General features: G+C 34.9%; 1 long non-coding RNA gene across 2 annotated transcripts in view; it reads left to right on the forward strand.

Annotated features, from left to right (window-relative positions):
* The window catches only part of LOC307186553, a 472,211-nt gene that overhangs the window by 229,185 nt on the left and 224,337 nt on the right, over nucleotides 1-18,689 (forward strand). For both annotated transcript variants that reach the window (XR_013828404.1, XR_013828405.1), the window contains exon 2: nucleotides 13,111-13,219. This is a non-coding gene — a long non-coding RNA (uncharacterized lncRNA). The remainder of the gene's footprint in view (nucleotides 1-13,110; nucleotides 13,220-18,689) is intronic.

Below are 18,689 nucleotides of genomic sequence, written 5' to 3' on the forward strand. Positions count from 1 at the left end.
CCCTGCCTCATAAGAAACTTAGTTGTTTTCTTAGTCACATTTGTCATCCCTGGTGAGATGTCAGAACATCCATCTGGGCCAGAAGAATGAGCAAATAATCTGCTGGCTCCTTCTTATCACCTGTCTCTCAATGTTAAATGTTTACCACATGGCACTTTACCTTTACTATATCTGGTTTATGTTATCCAGCCCCTCTTGGCAGCCAGAGTCCCTCTGATTTAGGATTATGTTATCCAGTACTTCTGTAAAAACATAGTCTCTGTGAGTTGCATTAGGTCAGACCTGGGTGCTGGAGTTTATATAACTTCCCACTCAGGTATAATAGTGAGAGTTATACTGAAGTCTTACTCTTGTCATACAAAGCATATGAGGGAGGCAGTGGTTTTAGATGAAGAGCAATGACAATGGTGAGAAGGATGGAATTGACCATCAGCCAAGGAACACAGCAAGTGGCCAAGGCCAATAAGAAAGTAGAGCTGACCGAATGTAGAGAAAGGCATAAACTACCTCTGCACTATTCAAATCTACTAGTGCCTTTTTGTTATACCTGAAACTTCTCTTGGGAATAGGCTGCCATCATTTTCTTCTCAAGAATGTAGGTGCTTCCATATCTTGGCTATTGTAAATAATGCTGCTGTAAATATTGGAGTGCATATATTTTTATGAATTAGGAACACACCTCCATGCTGTGTTCCATACTTGCCGCACCAATTTACAATCCCACCAACAGTGCATGAGGGTTCCCTTTTCTCCACATCCTCCCCAACATTGGTTATTTGTTGTCTTTTTGATGATAGTCATTCTGATGTGAATGAGGTGGTATCTCATTGTGGTTTTGATTTATATTTTCCTGATGATAGTGATGTTGAGCATCTTTTCACGTTGTCCATCTGTATGTTTTCTTTGGAAAAATGTCTATTCATGTCACAAAGGTGACACAATAAAACAGAATGTATGAGGTAATATGTCAGAATTTCAAACATATAAGCAAAGAGAATATCTGTAATTAATGTCATTAATAACCGTACTAAATAACCCTGTCAGCTTGGGTTAAAAATTTATCTGTGTGCTCTTTACAAGGGAACAAATCATAAAAATAAAGGTCAAATTTAATTATGTTGACAAAGATTTATTAGGCAAATGCACAAACATAAAGAAATAATGTTATAGCAATACCAGAATACATGGCAGTATTTATTATTTGTAGACTTTTTTGATGATGGCCATTCTGACCAGTGTGAGGTGATACTTCATTGTAGTTTTTTGACTTGCATTTCTCTAATAATTAGCAATGTTGAGCATCTTCTCATGTGTCTGTTGGCCATCTGTATGTCTTCTTTGGAGAAATGTCTATTTAGATCTTCTGCCCCTTTTTTGATTGTTTTTTTTTATTTTTGATATTGAGCTGTATGAGCTGTTTGTATATTTTGGAAATTAAACCCTTGTCAGTCACACCATTTGCAAATATTTTCTCCCATTCTGTGAGTTGTCTTTTCATTTTGTTTATAGTTTCCTTTGTTGTGCAAAAGCTTTTAAGTTTAATTAGGTCTCGTTTGTTTATTTTTATTTCCATTACTCTAGGAGATGGATCCAAAAAAACTATTGCTGCAATTTATGTCAAAGAGTGTTTTGCCTTTGTTTCCTCTAGGAGTTTTATAGTATCTGGTCTTCATTTAGGTCTTTAATCCATTTTGAGTTTATTTTCGTATATGGTGTTAGGGAGTGTTCCAGTTTTATTCGTTTACATGTAGCTGTCCAGTTTTCCAGCATCACTTGTTGAAGAGACTGTCTTTTCTCCATTGTATATTCTTGCCTCCTTTGTCAAAGATTAATTGATTATAGGTGTGTGGGTTTATTTCTGGGCTTTCTACCCTGTTCCATTGATCTAGATATCTATTTTTGTGATAAATTTTATTCAAAAGATGCTAACTCTATACATTCAAGACTATAGAATATGGTTGAGAGACTTCCGAAAATCTAAATTAATGGATAAAGATATGTTAATGATGTTAAAGAACTCAAAATTGTTAAAATGTTAATTTTTTTGAAATCAATATAAAACTTCTAGATGAAAGGAGGAGAGGCTGAAAGTGAAACTTAGGTAGAGGTTGTTTAAAATAAAAAACCTCATGAAAAATAGAAGAAAATATTGACACCTTGGACATAATTAAAATTTTTTAAAAATCTTACCCTTCAAAAGACATTGTTATGACATCGAAAATGCAAGTCAATCACTGGGAAAAATATTTGCTAAACATTTATTTAATAAAGGCCTTTTGTCAGAATTAAACAATGATATATGATTGTACAACTTCTAGAATGACTAAAACAAACAAGAAAACAAAACCCCCTGACAGTAGCAAGTATTTTTGTGTATGTAAAGCAAATAGAACTCATATTTTTCTGGTGAAATGAAAATGATAAAGTCACCTTGAAAAATATTCATAAATTAAACATAATATAAAACAGTGATTCTACCCCTGGCTTTTATTCAAGATAAGTGAAAGTACATGTTAACACAAATACTTGTACTTCAAATTTCATAGAAGTTTTGTTAATACTTATTAAACAAAAACAATTGGGAGAAGCCAGCAAATATCTTTGAAATATGGAGGAATAAACAACTGGTATATTCATACAATGGAAAACTACTCAGAAATAAAAAATAATTAGCTACAGATACAGAGAACAATATGGACAAATCTAAAAAACATTATGCTAAATGAAATGGTAGACAAAAAATACTATATACTCTGATTCCATTTATATGAAAATTCTAGAAAAGGTAAGAGTAGAGTGACAAAAAGAAAGCACTCCGGGGATGAGACAGCAACCTGACTACAAAAGTGCAGGATAGAACTTCAATGAATGATGAAAATGTTCTGTAACCTTGCTTTTTTTTTAAGATACAAGAGTGCACAGATTTCTCAAAATTCATCAAATTGCATATTTGCAATTTTTGAAAATTATTGTATATAAGTTACTCCTCAATAGAACTGATTAAGAAAAATGAAAGAATGTATCTTTGTTGCTTAGTAAGATCTCTATGATATAGACCATGATCAAAGTAAACAGAGAGATGCTAGATTAGATGAAGGTATTTATATCATGAAAAATGAATACAAGAATAATATTAAGAATATATAGGAAATCCGGTAAATCCAACAAGAAAAATAGAAGAACTCCAAAGAATAATATGTAAAAGAAGTTAATAAGCAATTTACAGGTAAGGTGACCCAAAAGCCTAACAGTAATATATGTGGATATGTTAACTTATTGATATAAAATATATATGATTAAAATATAATAAAATATCACTTTGTATTATACTGGCAAAATTTAGAAATCTAGTTATTGCCATGTATTTGTTGGCAAGTGATTTATGAAGCCATTTTGGGGATCAATCTCAAAGTATTCAGTCAAATTAAATACATGCACATCCAATATTCCAGTGTGCTTGAATATTGCAGAATTATTCCTGTCCTTGTGAGATTACTAACAGCACCCCCTTTTACTCTCCAGCATGTCACAATCTAATGATGAATTATTTGGTCACCTTATCTATGACTAAGAAAACTTACTTCAGCTATACATCCTAAAGACATCCTACACAAGTCCATAAGAGAACATATATTATTATGTTCTTTGCAAGCTTTTGATGTCAGCGATTTGAGAATACATTAAGCATCCACAAACTGGATACTCAGCAGTGGGAGCGTGGGCAGGCAAAATAGATACACATCATGGTGTGGTCTACAGGAACTAAGATTAATGGGCTCTTCTCAAACTTAAGAGCTTGTGTGGATCTTAAAATATGTAGCTTATTTCTTTTTAAAGTAAGAAACAGAATGCGATACATCATGTAATATTATATGCAATTTAAAATATGCATTAAAATTTAAAAGGATACATTCAAACTAAAGGATATTCATAAAACATATGAAAATGTTTTCTTGGAGTAAGGGAGGTAAAAGGAAGAGGGTACAAATAATAATATTGTTTTGTGAAATTTGGAGAATTTTTGGACCTTCTTTTTACAGAAGATCCAAAAAACAAAATTAACTGTCTATCTCTATATCTGTGTGCATGCATTTCCATTTCTGTTTGTTTTTATTATGTCAGCATAATATAATGCCAATCAATACCCTATAGGGATTATGTTACATATTATAGTGAAAAAATTTATAAAATATAGGATTTTTAGACTAAATAATAATATTATTATTTTTTTATTTTTATTTTTTTGCGGTACGCGGGCCTCTCACTGTCGTGGCCTCTCCCGTTGCGGAGCACAGGCTCCGGACACGCAGGCTCAGCGGCCATGGCTCACGGGCCTAGCTGCTCCGCGGCATGTGGGATCTTCCCGAACCGGGGCACGAACCCGTGTCCCCTGCGTTGGCAGGCGGACTCTCAACCACTGCGCCACCAGGGAAGCCCCCAAATAATATTATTAATAAAATTTGAAATGTTAGAAGGCTAACAATTCTCCATACAAATTATAAGATGTATGAGAAAATGTTTAACATTTCACTTCGAGTCACATTATATACTCACGTTGATTTTACAGAAGTGAATGCTAACAGTTTATACCTTTGTAAAAGTATTCAGAATAATAAAAGTAAAAAGTACAGCTTCAGATAAAATACTACCACAGAACAGTATTTCATACAATGTCCTTTTCTCCATGTTTGGGTAGATGAAACATACCAACCCAGACTCTGAAAAGTGTCAATCATCTTTATAAAATATTTCAGACCCATTTTCTCATTATCTACATATTTTCATTAAGATCCAAATGAAGTTAATAATTGTTTTATTAAAAAAATACTGCATATTTTATAACTGAAATCTCTGTAGTGATTGAGTCAAAAGAGAATAAATTTCCTAGCTAACTTTGGTCAGTGCAATCAAATTCACCTGGAATGCTGCCAGTCGTTCTAGAATTAGTTCCTGGCATATACCAGCGTGAGCAGAGATGTACACCAAGGGCAAGTAGACCTCAAGATAACTTTTGTTCCCTTTGGGGAGCTTTGCTAGGCTTATTGACATTAAGCCAACAATCCACAGAATGCTTTTCCCAAACTGGGTTTTTATACCAAAAAGCAATTTGATTACAAAGAGTGGCCAATCATCTATAAGTTGGGCATAGTTACCAAGGACCTCTAATCATTTAAAAATAGAAAACAACTTGACTCTTTATATATTTATTTTTATTCACTCTCATGTCATATTTTCTTCCATAGCTACTGTTCTCTTTTATTTTTGAACCGTAGTATGCCTTCCCATATATGGTGGCAATTGATAATTGAAGATCTCTGTAGTTGCAGACAGTAGAGACATGCTTTTAAAATGTACTGATACCACTACAAATTTTATTTGAATAGTGAATATTTCTACTAATAAATTTCTTGAGCTATATCTTCATTGTATAATTTAATCAAAACATAAAATGTGATTTCTATTATATTCTTGCATTCAAGTGATGAATTGGTAAACATGATGTTTTACCTGCTATCACCAACAAAGAGTTACTTTAACCAAAAACCAAAATTCTAGTATTAAAAGAATAATTCCTGTGTTTGAATCTGGATTATCTAATTACTAGCTGTAATTAGATATATAGGCAAGCTACACCTGTAAAATGGAGAAAGTATTATATTCCTCACACAAATGTGCCTAGCTTTATAATCACTATTTATCATCATCATACTATTATTTGCTTTTTTCCTGTAAATCACACTGGAATATTTTTTACACATAAAAAACATATACTCTTTTTCTGTTTCCAGCTAAGATGTCAATGCAAAAACATTTGCCTAAAACTCCCTCTGAGAATCCCATAGGAATGACATCAGAATATATATTTGGGAGATATAAAATTGGAAAGAACATATTCAGTTTAAATTCAAAATTTCTACTGTAACCGTAGAACCAGCCCAAACCGGCCCTATCCTTTGTCTAACAAGATACTGAGTTGTTTTCCAGAGACAACGGAACAAAACCACTAGTCATGCAGCTGTAGCATGTGCAGAGGAGAAAATTTTGACCTAAATAACTCCCAGAATCAAGTCCCAACCACCACACAGAACCAAAGGACTGGGACATGACATAAACCTGAACTCTCAAACCCTTTCAGAAACAAAGGGTCCATTGTCCAGGAAGATCTGGTGCTGAAGGTCTCTTTACCATATTTACCATAAATGGCTAAGTTCCAAAGCCCTCCCATCAAAACCTGCCCTGCCAGTGCTTTCTCGTAGCAACCCATCCTCCCTAACTCATAAAAGTTTGTACAACTCCCGGGTAGGGGAGACAGATTTGTGGTCTCCCTCTTGTCTCCTTGCTGGTCAACCTCGCAATAAAGCTTTGTTTTCTCAAAAGCCAGTGCCATATTTTGGCTTTTATTGGTATGTACATCAGGCAATGAGCCCTTACTTGGTAACACTACCCTAATATCTGACACATGATAAGCAGTTAATTTATGTTAAATATTCTTATCCTCATTATTTTGTTGTCATTATTGTCACTGCGTATAAGAAACAAGACATTTCTCTTTAAATTATTGTGAAGCAAGGATACTATAAAAGAATATTCAAGCATTATATTGTAATTGCCCTTGTCTTGTAACAAAGCAATGGGTTCTGGCTATAAAAGAGGAAAAAATGACAGACCCTCTAATACTTATTAATACAAGAGTGGAAGTCAGAATGCTGCCAACATCTTTTGTTTTACAAATGTTGATGCCAGGATGTTTTTGATTCTGGACTCTACAATATTTCTGATTGCTCATTTTAATGATAGTTAACTTTTCTTCATCAGATGTTCCTGTTAGTTTTACTAACTGAACATTTTTCAGTTTGACTGAAAATAAGATATAGAGTCTTTATAAATTATCTTCTATTTTCAGAAGAAGTTTTTTTTTCACTGGGGCTTAGTGATGCTGCTTTTTAGATTGATTCTCATGTATGAACATGTATGTGGCCAAAAAGGGCTTCATCTAAGAGAGTGTGCATTAATGATAAAACTTAATGTTTATATATAAGATTAAAGGGTAATGGAAAATTGACTAAAGGACGTAAATAAGTAGGTAGGTAGTTATTTTTTCTCTTATGCAGATTAGATATCAAAGAGCCAATAGTTAAAAAAGTTTAACTGTTGGGAAGGGGAGATAAAGAGATAACTGCAAGGCCAGCAATTTGAGGAGAAATCTCTATATCTCTGTGTTGAGGTGGCCTCAGCAGCAGTACCATTATATGTAGTTACCTGAAAAGTGAAGCTTTCTACAGATATTTTAGTGAATATCCCTGTTTCTGGTTACTTATATGTGAATTATAGTGTAGATCTTTAGAATTTTAAGAGGAAAACTTCACCATCCTTTGCTGAGAAGTATTCTCCTGACATAATTTTTGGTTTGCACTGTCTCATGTTTGCCTGATAATGGACCCCCACATTAACATGTAATCTGAGGTGTCCATAAGGAATTATATTTTGTCTCACACACCAAACCATAATGTTGAGTATGCCTATAGCACTGCATCATCAGATGGATGTTGATTATATGAGTTGGAGTTCAAGCAAGAGTTGAAGGCATAAGATGCTTGAGCTTGTTTCCCAGAAGCCCATGGTTCATATTCCTGCTACTTAGACTATTCCCTTTCAACTATTCTATAGATTCATGAGGAGTAATGGTTCTATGTGATTTATTGGTAATGTATGAAAGTGGACAGCTAAAACACTACAGACGTATACTGAGGTGGCCCTGATGGACTGTGGTGAAGCAAAATCCTCCCAGTGGGTAGACCATCGAATAGTATGTTATTGTTTATTTTCCAAAAGGTGAGATAGTCAGAGGCATAGATTTATACCGACTCAAATACTGTAGCTAGTGGTTTGGCTGAATGGTCAGGTATGTGAAAGGAACATAATTCCTTCTGATTTTTTGTCATGATTAGACTGGGTTTTTGATTTTTGTAATGAATGGAGTACCCTTGTTATTACATCATACCAGGGGAACATTATATCCATATGACATCACTGGTAATGTTAACCATAATCATTTGGTGTTGGTGTTTGCTAGATTTCCCCACTGTAAAGTTACTGTTTCTCCATTTCCATATTCCAGCTTATATCCAAGCCATCCTAAAGGGGGTGGGAACATTGACGTTCACCTCCTGGAGGAGAGCGTATCTACATGTATTATTTGGAATTCTTCTGTAGGGAAGAGTTGTCTCTTCTCTCCCATTTATTTATTCATTCAATCATTTATTTATAGTAGTATGAACTCATGTGTATTTATGTTATAATTTCATTATAAACCAGTACTGCATTTTTTTCTTTCTTTGTTCAAATTACTACAGTTCTGGCCATTGGGAGCGCTTTCATGTTAGCTTCTGGGTCCTTTGACATGCCCTCATCCTTTAATACTTGAACACTTTTTTCTCATACTAAAAGATGCTCCAAGCTCATCTTATATTGTTGCTGACCCAGTCCTAGAATCAGGCATGAAATGACCTTTTAAAAGCTTACTTACAGTACCAGCTCTGTGACAACCCCTTCAGAGACTGGATTAATGCACATCACCAATGATGTATATAGGCATGCCTCAGAAATACTGTGGGTTTGGGTCCAGACCACCACAATAAACCTAGTCAAACAATTTTTTTGGTTTCCCAGTGCATATAAAAGCTATGTTTATACTATACTGTAGTCTAATTAATAAGCAATAGCATTATGTCTAAAAAAAACAATGTACATACATTAATTAAAATGTATACTTTATTGCCAAAAAATGCTAATCATCATTTGAACCTTCAGGGAGTCCTAATCTTTTTGCTAGTGGAGAGTCTTGCCTTGATGTTGATGGCTGCTGACTGATCAGGGTGGTGGTTGAAGGTCGAAGGTTGGGGTGACTGAGGCAATTTCTTAAGATAAGACAACAGTACTGTTTGCCACATCAGTTGACTCTTCCTTTCATGAATCATCTGTTTGCAGCATACAATGATGTTTGACAGCATTTTACCTATAGTGGAACTTCTTTCAGAATTGGAGTCAAACTCTGCCTCTGCTTTTAAACTAAATTTATGTAATATTTCCTTTGTTGTCCTTTCAACAATCTTCACAGCATCCTCACCAGGAGTAGATTCCATCTCAAGAAACCATTTTATTTTCTCAATCATAAGAAGCAACTGCTCATCCTTTAAAGTTTTATCATGAGATTCTAGCAATTCAGTCATATCTTCAAGCTCCACTTCTAATTCTGGTTATCTTGCTATTTCTAATACATCTGCAGTTACTTCTCCACAGAAGTCTTGAACTGAACCTCTCAAAGTCATCCATGAGGGTTGGAATCAATGTCTGTCAAACTCCTATGATTATTGATATTTTGACCTCTTACCATGAATCGTAAATGTTCTTAATGACACTTAGAATGGTGAATTCTTTCCAGAAGGTTTTTATTTTACTTTTCCCAGATCCATCAGAGGAATCACTATGTATGGCACCTGATGAAATGGATTTTTTAAAAATTATTTATTTATTTATTTATTTATTTATGGCTGCATTGGGTCTTTGTTGCTTTGCGTGGGCTTTCTCTATTTGCGGTGAGCAGAGACTACTCTTTGTTGCGGTGTACAGGCTTCTCATTAAGGTGGCTTCTCTTGTTGTGGAGCATGGGTTCTAGGTGCACGGGCTTCAGTAGTTGTGGCATGTGGGCTCAGTAGTTGTGGCTTGTGGGCTCTAGAGCACAGGCTCAGTAGTTGTGGCACACGGGCTTAGTTACTCCGTGGCATGTGGGATCTTCCTGGACTAGGGCTCAAACCCGTGTCCCCTGCCTTGGCAGGTGGATTCTTAACCACGGCGCCACCAGGGAAGTCCCTGAAATGTATTTGTTAAATAATAATAAGTCAAAATTCCTCTGTGATCCATGGGCTACAGACATGAAAACAACATTAATCTCATTGTACATCTCCATCAGAGCTCTTGGGTGACCAGCTACATTGTTAATGAGCAGTGATATTTTGAAAAGAATCATTTTTTCTCACAGTAGTTCTCAGCAGCAGGCTTAAAATCTTCAGTAAATCATGTTGTAAACAGATGTACTGTCATCCAGGCTTTGTGGTTCCAATTATAGAGCATGGGCAGAGTAGATTTAGCATAAACCTTAAGGGTCATAGGATTTCCACAATGGTAAATGAGCATGGGCTTCAACTTAAAGTCATCAGCTACATTAGCCCCTAGCAGGAGAGTCAGCCTGTTCTTTAAAGCTTTGAAGCCAGGAATTGACGTCTCTGGAGCTATGAAAATGCTAGATGGCCTCTTCCAGTATAAGGCTGTTTCATGTACATTGAAAATCTATTGTTTAGTGTAGCCATCTTCATTAATTATCTCAGCTAGATCTTCTGGATAACTTGCTGCAGCTTCTACATCAGCACTTGCTGCTTCACCTTGCACTTTTATGTTATGGAGACAGCTTCTTTCCTTAAATCTCGTGAACTAAACTCTGCTAGCTTCAAACTTCTCTTCTGCAGCTTCCTCACCAATCTTGGTCTTCATAAAATTGAGGACAGCTAGGGCCTTGCTCTGGATTAGGCTTCGGTTTAAGGTTGTGTTGTGGCTGTCTTTCTCTTTAATCCGGACCAGTAAAACTTTCTCTGTGTCAGCAACAAGACTGTTTCACTTTCTTATCATTTGTGTGTTCACTTGAGTAGCACTTTTAATTTCATTTAAGAACTTTTTATCTGCAATCACAACTTGGCTGTTTGGCACAGGTGGCCTAGCTTTTGGCCTGTCTCAGCTATTGACATGCCTTCCTCACTAAACTTAATCATTTCTAGCTTTTGATTTAAAATGAGAGACTTGCAACTCTTCCTTTCACTTGAACACTTAGAGCCCACTGTAGGGTTATTAATTGGCCTAGTTTCTATATTGCTGTGTCTTAGGGAATAGGCAGGCCCAAGGACAGGGAGAACAAAAGAGAACTGCCAGTCTGTGGAGCAGTCAGAACACACATAACATTTATCCATTGAGTTCAATGATTTACATGGGTGCATTTCATGGCACCCCAAAACAGTTACAGTAGTAACATCAAAGATCACTGATCACAGATCACCATAACAAATATTAAAATAATTAAAATTTTGAAATATTGCAAAAATTACCAAAATATGCCACAAATGTAATGTGAGCAAATGCAGTTGGAAAGAAATGGCACCAATAGCCTTGCTCAACATAGGGTTGCTGCAAACCTTCAATTTGTAAAAAAATGCAGTGTTTGTGAAGCACAGTAAAATAAAACACAATAAAATGAGTTATGTCTATAAAAAGATTTTGAATGTTCTTTTGGGAGGAGAGTTACCCTGTTTTGGATTGTGTAACAGATAGCTACATCAATATTATCTGGAATTGAGATTTCATTGTTGTCTTTATTTGGAAGTTCAGAATGTTTTTAAAAATAAATATGTAGGTGGCGTGTTGAAATAATGTGGGCTGTGGTAGATTTGAAATGTTTCAACTTAGTTAAACTAGAACTGCGTTTTCTAGGCATAACCTTTGCTGCATAGTTCCAGGGTGGAATGGGTCACAGAAGACATTCTGAGCATCATTTGAAGTGTAAAGGACAACCATACTCTTTTTATGCTTGGAAGTTTGGTGTAGGGTACTGTGTTCTCCTACAGCTCATGCACACTGTCACTGATCTGCAGGTTTACTTGACTGCTGTGGGGCAGCAGCTCATCTTAGAGCTCTTCCAGTTCTCACTGAGTATACTCCTTTAGTTTTTCCAAGTCTTAGGGCAGGGCATGCAACCTGGGCAGTAGTAGCCAGGCTCTCTGTTTCTCCTTGTCCTGCTGGAACTCTTCCTTCATTTTCCTTGGTTCCTGGTTCAGGTGCTTATCTCTGTGATGATACCTTCTCCTGCACGTCACCTGCAACATGAGGATGGAGGCTGGGAGGCAATGAGAGACTGGCACAGATTCCAGATCCTCCTCGCATGTTCCATTTGTCCTTGCTTGACCCTACTTTACAATCACCTTGCCTTCAAAGCCATTTGCTCTGCTGACCTCAGGCCCAGCACCTGATGAAGAAGCAATGACTGCATGTGATCTGTGTAATCAGCTCCCACATTTTTGTAAGGTCAAACCTCTGTAGTAAACCCTCTATTTTATGTCATTTCTCATGATTATAGTTCTATGATCAAATGCTCACTGATAAGCTATAAATATGGAATATGATGTTATCTAGTCATGTATGTATTTCCAGCAGTGATATGAGCCTTCCTGTACCCTCCCACCCACTGCTTCATAGAAGCACTGAACCAGAATGGTAAGTAGGTAAAAAAAAGATTGAAACATATGCTACAAAGTTTGTATCCTTAATCATTGCGTTAGAATCAACAAATATTCTTTTGGTAAATAAGGTAACATCTATCAACCAAATGGAGAAAAAGTTATAATTTATCTACTTAGTTATTGTAATCAGTTTGTATTCCTAATAGAAAAAATTACACTTAAAACATCAGCCTATAATCTTAATATTAAACAGACACAAGCTACATTTTTAATAATTTTGTGAAGCAAAACTTGAATGGATAGAGAGAAATCTTAAGTTTGGGGATAATTGTTGGAAGACATAAAACTAATCCATAGATATCTAATTGCTATACATTAACAATGTGAAACAGTAACTTCATGTGAGCATGATCAATTAAAATCCATTTATAAAAATATTTATTCTCTTCAATATGGTTTAAACTGTAGTATTTCTGAGGTACCCATGACTGTCTGCACAAGTGTGTGTGTGTGTGTGTGTGTGTGTGTGTGTGTGTGTGTGTGTGTATGTGAAGTTATCCTGCTGAAAAACCAAAGAATAAAGAAATGTAGCTGCAAATCAGCTTGGTGGAAAGAGTCAAAGGAAACAAATTCAGAATTTCCTTACCATATGCCCACTATGGACTGTGGGGTCCAGTTGAAACTCTTCTGCAAAATATGCAGTACCATTTATTTTCCCACACCCTCCTAACAGTTTTTAGAGTTATCGGTTCTGAAGACCACAAACTTTTTTTCCCTCTGGAATCTTTGGATCAATTCTTTAAGGAATAATTACTCTCTATCTTCCCAGGTGATGGATTCAATATCAAGACCAACTCTGATGGAGACTGAAAGTCACAATGAAGTTAAAGAAAAACATGCTTCTGAAGATAGTTGCAGACCTAGCCCCAGGATACAAGGTTAGAAGCCACAGAGTGGCCCAATACAACAGCTTTTTAAGGTTTTTATTGTTTGAGGGTGTTTCCCTTAAATTGTGAGGGTGGGATAGACATCTCATGTTTTTTCCAATGACACTTCATATTTTATACATATTGTTAATTCTTTTTCTCCTTTGTGAAATCTGTACATCTGAATAAGGTTCTGTGCTCATGGAAGTAAGAAATGTAGTCATAAAAGGAGGCATAGTCTGCTGTAAGTCTTTTCTTGTCCAAGAAAAGGTGGCTCTTCATTGAACTTTTTAGTTCCTGTGTCTATGCCATGATGAACATCAGAATAACCAATGACCTGTTGTAGAGGACAGAAGAATTGGAAAACACTTGTCTAGTAGATGGTGCCATTTGGGACCTACTCCCTTTCCGGATATATTAAGTGAAGGTGGCCTGTGCTAGGCATTTAGCTTGCATATAAGACATAGAAAAATAATAAACAAAACCAAATTCAGCTAGAACTGTCTGTAAGAAAATTTGTAATCATAGAATATAACAATTATTCATTGTGAATATAAGTATTTGAAAAAAGAAATGTAGTGAAAGTTACCATCTAAAATATATAGTTGATTCACATATAGGTTTTTTAGAATGATGAAAGCAGAAAAGACAAAGTTGTCATTTACAAAATAGAGATAAGAATGATTATTTCCTATCAACTGTGTACAAATGTGTGGATCAATTAGAGATTGATTTCACTTAGGGGAAAAAAGCCTGAAAAGTCATTAGCTCCTTTGAGAGATGTTCAGGATGTCCTTCAAGTCACTTTCATAACTTCTGATTCCATTGTTATTGTTTTATCCTGGAATTGGCTACATTTTATAAAAGCTTTGCTTAGAAGAACCACCTGCTTTTGAAAGAATAAAGTTTTAGATTGACTAATGGAGACATAAAAATGCTTTCTTCCTAAAAACTGTATACTATATTGACACATGTTTCTCCTTAAAGATAATAAACTCAGTAGGAAAAAAATGTTTAAAGTATCAATCATATTTTATAAAAATGAGTTAGAGAAGTGAAATTATATAAAGCCTGAGGGATGTTTGCATAAGGTTTATGCCAAAATCTTTCAGCTTTCTAATTGACACTTGTGATATGTAATTTTTGATAAAACTGCACAAATAGTAAAACAGACTATCCTGCATTTAACTAATGTTCACAGATTTTGCTTTACAGGTTTTTTAAATAGCAGTTAAGAAATAAAAGCATATTAATTTAGAATGCTTTTGAGTACATGAAAAATGTTAATTCTAGAATCTCTTTAAAATTTGAATGAAAACAGGAAATATAAGATTCCCCTAAAAATTAATTTTGCATTTACTAATGGTCATTTTTTTGTCAAATTATGTTTAAGGATATATAAATTTAAAGAAAGTTATTGCCTTTGGGAATTTTCTATTTTTCAAGTAAGAATTTAAGAGGAAATTAATATGTAATACTAATGATTCACTTTTAAAAGACAGGAAATTGTATTTCTAGTTCCTTGCACACTAAAATAGTGACTTTGATATCCTATACAAATTGTTGCTGTGCAAAATATCATCTGTTAATTAATGAGCTAAATTAATCTAATTCTGATTTGAAAAGAATAGGGTGTGACATTTAGAGAGACCTTTCCACATTTGTTTTATATCAACTTCTGACATTCGACGTTCAGTAAGTAATCTGTTTCTGAAATTCAAATTTGACATAAACAAGTAGATTTCATTTCAGCCTGTTGTAATAGCATATTATGATCTGTACATCATCTTTAAAGCAAAGGAAAATAATGTTTAAAAACAAAGCAGTTTCTTTCCTTGTACTCACTTTCAAGGCTTCAAATTTTAATTATAGTTTAAAGGTTGTAAGATCTTTTCTGTTTGTTCATTTGTTTTCCACTTACTCCCAAGATAATTTGAGGTTGTCTACAGTTAAGCTTCAGCATATGATTGACTTAGTAATATGGATAAATTAAAAGTTAGATTAATAAAGGAGAACATTGAAAAATGATTTGCTTATTATTTAAAATAGAAAAGAATGCTTATAGTATTATTGTGATTAATTAACTAAAATCCATTAAGTAAGAAATATAAATATAATACTATATATGTTTCTTATAAATCTTTCAAACATAAAAAGACACCCATGTGTGTATTAAGCATCTATACGGTGGGGAACATCTACAACTCAGCTTGAAGTAGTCTTTAGCAGCTTATCCTTATGTTTATTTCAAACTTCCTACTAGGAAATGAAAAAATGAAAATGGTAGGTTATATAATTTCAGTTGTATGCAAAAACAAACAAACAAATAAAAACGACAACTACCACAGCAAAAACCCCAAGCCACTTGAGGCAACACATTAAGATAGACAAATCTTTTATCCATGTCAGCTCTGAAAATAATTAATAATGGTGGACTTTTTATATAAGATGCATTGAAAAGATAATGCAAAGTATATAACTGATAAATGATTTTAAAAACAAAACCCCAAAGCATCTGCATTTATGTCTGTTTCCTATATACATTATTTCTGAACACTCTGCCAGTATGTCAAAGAAGAACATGAGAACATGGGTGTTAATGTTACCTAGATTTGAATTAGTCCTGGCATTGCCCTGTACTAAGTGACAGTGATCAAATTAATTAATTCTCTAATCCTCTGCTTTTATTTTGATTTTTTTGCTTTCTTTTGTTTCAACTACAAAACAGGGAAAATTGAACTTGTTCTCGCATTCCATTCTTTCAATAAAATTTTATCATAATGCCATATTTTATCATTAATATTCTCATTTATCACAATAGCATACCTTTCTAATGATATAGTGACAAATAATATTATTAGTATTTATATATAAATATATGTACATTATATATTAATATATCACATAAATTTGAAATAATATGGTAAGGTAATAAATAATATGATCAACACATATATCTCCTATATTATATACTGATATATTATGAATATATAATATCCATTGATATATATTAACATTGCATAATATTTAAATTTTACTACATTATTAATCATGTATCAGCTTATTTTTAGAGAAAACTTCTCAAATTCTCAAAATAATTTCTCAAACTTCTCAAAATAATTTCTTGTGTATCATTGATGTTAAAGTGTTAATATATTACTTTTTAAATAGACAAACATTACACATGAATAAACTTTTTTTTGGAAATACATCTATTAATGAAATGGATAAAGTAAAATTTTGTGCTTCATGATTAATGCATCCATGACTATCACTTAATGCTGGAATAAGATAGATTTACAGTAATTTCTATTGCTGTGTTCCATTTTTATAATTAAGCACTAGGAAATGTAGTTTAAATAAATAAGTAGATAGAAATGAAAGGGATTTCGTTATAGCAATGTCACGTGATTATTTAAATTCCTTCCATGATTTTTACCAAAATCACACATTAGTTGGTCACTGGATGTTATTTTTTGTACTTTTATTTTTATTTATTTTAATAAATTTATTCATTTATTTTTGGCTGCGTTGGGTTTTCGATGCTGTGCACAGGCTTTCTCTAGTTGTGGTGAGTGGAGGCTACTCTCTGTTGTGGTGGGCAGGCTTCTCATTGCTGTGGCTTCTCTTGTTGCGGAGCATGGGCTCTAGGGGCGTGGGCTTCAGTAGTTGTGGCACACGGGCTCAGTACTTGTGGCTGGCGGGCTCTAGAGCACAGACGCAGTAGCTGTGGCGCACGGGCTTAGTTGCTCCATGGCGTGTGGGATCTTCCTGGACTAGTGATCAAACCTGTGTCCCTTGCATTGGCAGGTGAATTCTAAACCACTGCACCACCAGGGAAGCCCCTGTACTTTTTTTTTTTTTTTTTTGCGGTACGCGGGCCTCTCACTGTTGTGGCCTCTCTGGTTGCGGAGCACAGGCCCCGGACGCGCAGGCTCAGCGGCCATGGCTCACGGGCCTAGCCGCTCTGCGGCATGTGGGATCTTCCCGGACCGGGGCACGAACCCGTGTCCCCTGCATCAGCAGGCGGACTCTCAACCACTGCACCACCAGGGGAGCCCACCTCTGTACTTTTAATTAAGGTATAATTTACAGATCGTAAAGTTTCACTTTAGTATACAATTCTGTGAATTTTGTAAAACACTGTTATATAGCCACCACTACGAGATAGAGGACAACTCCATCAGCCTCCCTCAAATTCCAAATTTCGCTGTGCACTTTGACAGGTAAAATGTCCTCTCAGTCACAGCCTCCAGGAAGCACACTGACCTGTTTCTTTATGTAAAGTTTTGCCTTTTCCTAATGTTGTATAAATGGATTATAACATATACAGACATTTTAGTTTGATTTCTGTCATTTAGGATAATATTCTTGAGATTCAAATATGTTGCATATCTATCAATAGTTTGTTGTTACTCTTACTGAGTAACCCAATTTATGGATATACCTTAATGGTTTATCCATTAAATAGTTGAAGGGTGTTTGGGGTGTTTTCAGTTTTTTGCAATTATTACTAAATGGGCTATAAACTTCTCATATACATTTTTGCATAATAATAAAGTTTCATTTCACTTAGTTAATATTTAGAACAGGAATTGTCAGGTCATATTTTAGGTGGGTATTTAATTTTATAATTAACATTCATGTTTTTTCCAAAGTTACTATATTATTTTGCATTCTCACTCGCAATGTGTGAGAGTTTCCGTTACTCTGTATCCTTGCCAGAATTTCACTAAATTGTGGAAAATCAATTGACCACATATATGAATTTTTTTCTGGATTCTTTTTTCTGTTCTGTTGGTCTGTCTATCTATCTTTTTGCCTGTACAGTCTTGTCTACTATAGCTTTAGATTGCATCTTGATGTCTTGTTCTTTTTCAGTATATTTTGGCTGTTCTAGTTACTTTTGAAGGGATTATTGATTTCTATCTAGCCTGGATTTTTATTGGTGTTGCAATAGTTCAGGTTGCTGATATTGATATTTTCACACCATGGAGACTTCCAATCCATGAACATAGTGCACATCTCCATTTATTTAGATCTCCTTTGATTTCTTTCACTGGTGTTTTGTAGTTTTCAGTATACAGATCTTCGCACATATCTTTGTTTTGTTTTCTTTTTTCTTTTTTGCGGTACGCGGGCCTCTCACTGTTGTGGCCTCTCCCGTTGCGGAACACAGGCTCCGGACGCGTAGGCTCAGCGGCCATGGCTCACGGGCCCAGCTGCTCCGCGGCATGTGGGATCTTCCCGGACCGGGGCACGAACCTGTGTCCCCTGCATCGGCAGGCAGACTCTCAACCACTGCACCACCAGGGAAGCCCCTTTGCACATATCTTAATAGACTTATAGCTAAGTATTTCATGGTGCTTGTATTACAGTAAATGGTACAATAAAATCATTAGTTTTCAATTAGTCATTGTCAGTGTTTAAAATATAATCAATATTTTCATATGGACCTTGCATGCTGTGACATTATTAAATT

This window comes from Stenella coeruleoalba (genome assembly GCF_951394435.1).
Source record: "Stenella coeruleoalba genome assembly, chromosome: 5".
Classification (NCBI taxonomy): Eukaryota; Metazoa; Chordata; class Mammalia; order Artiodactyla; family Delphinidae; genus Stenella; species Stenella coeruleoalba.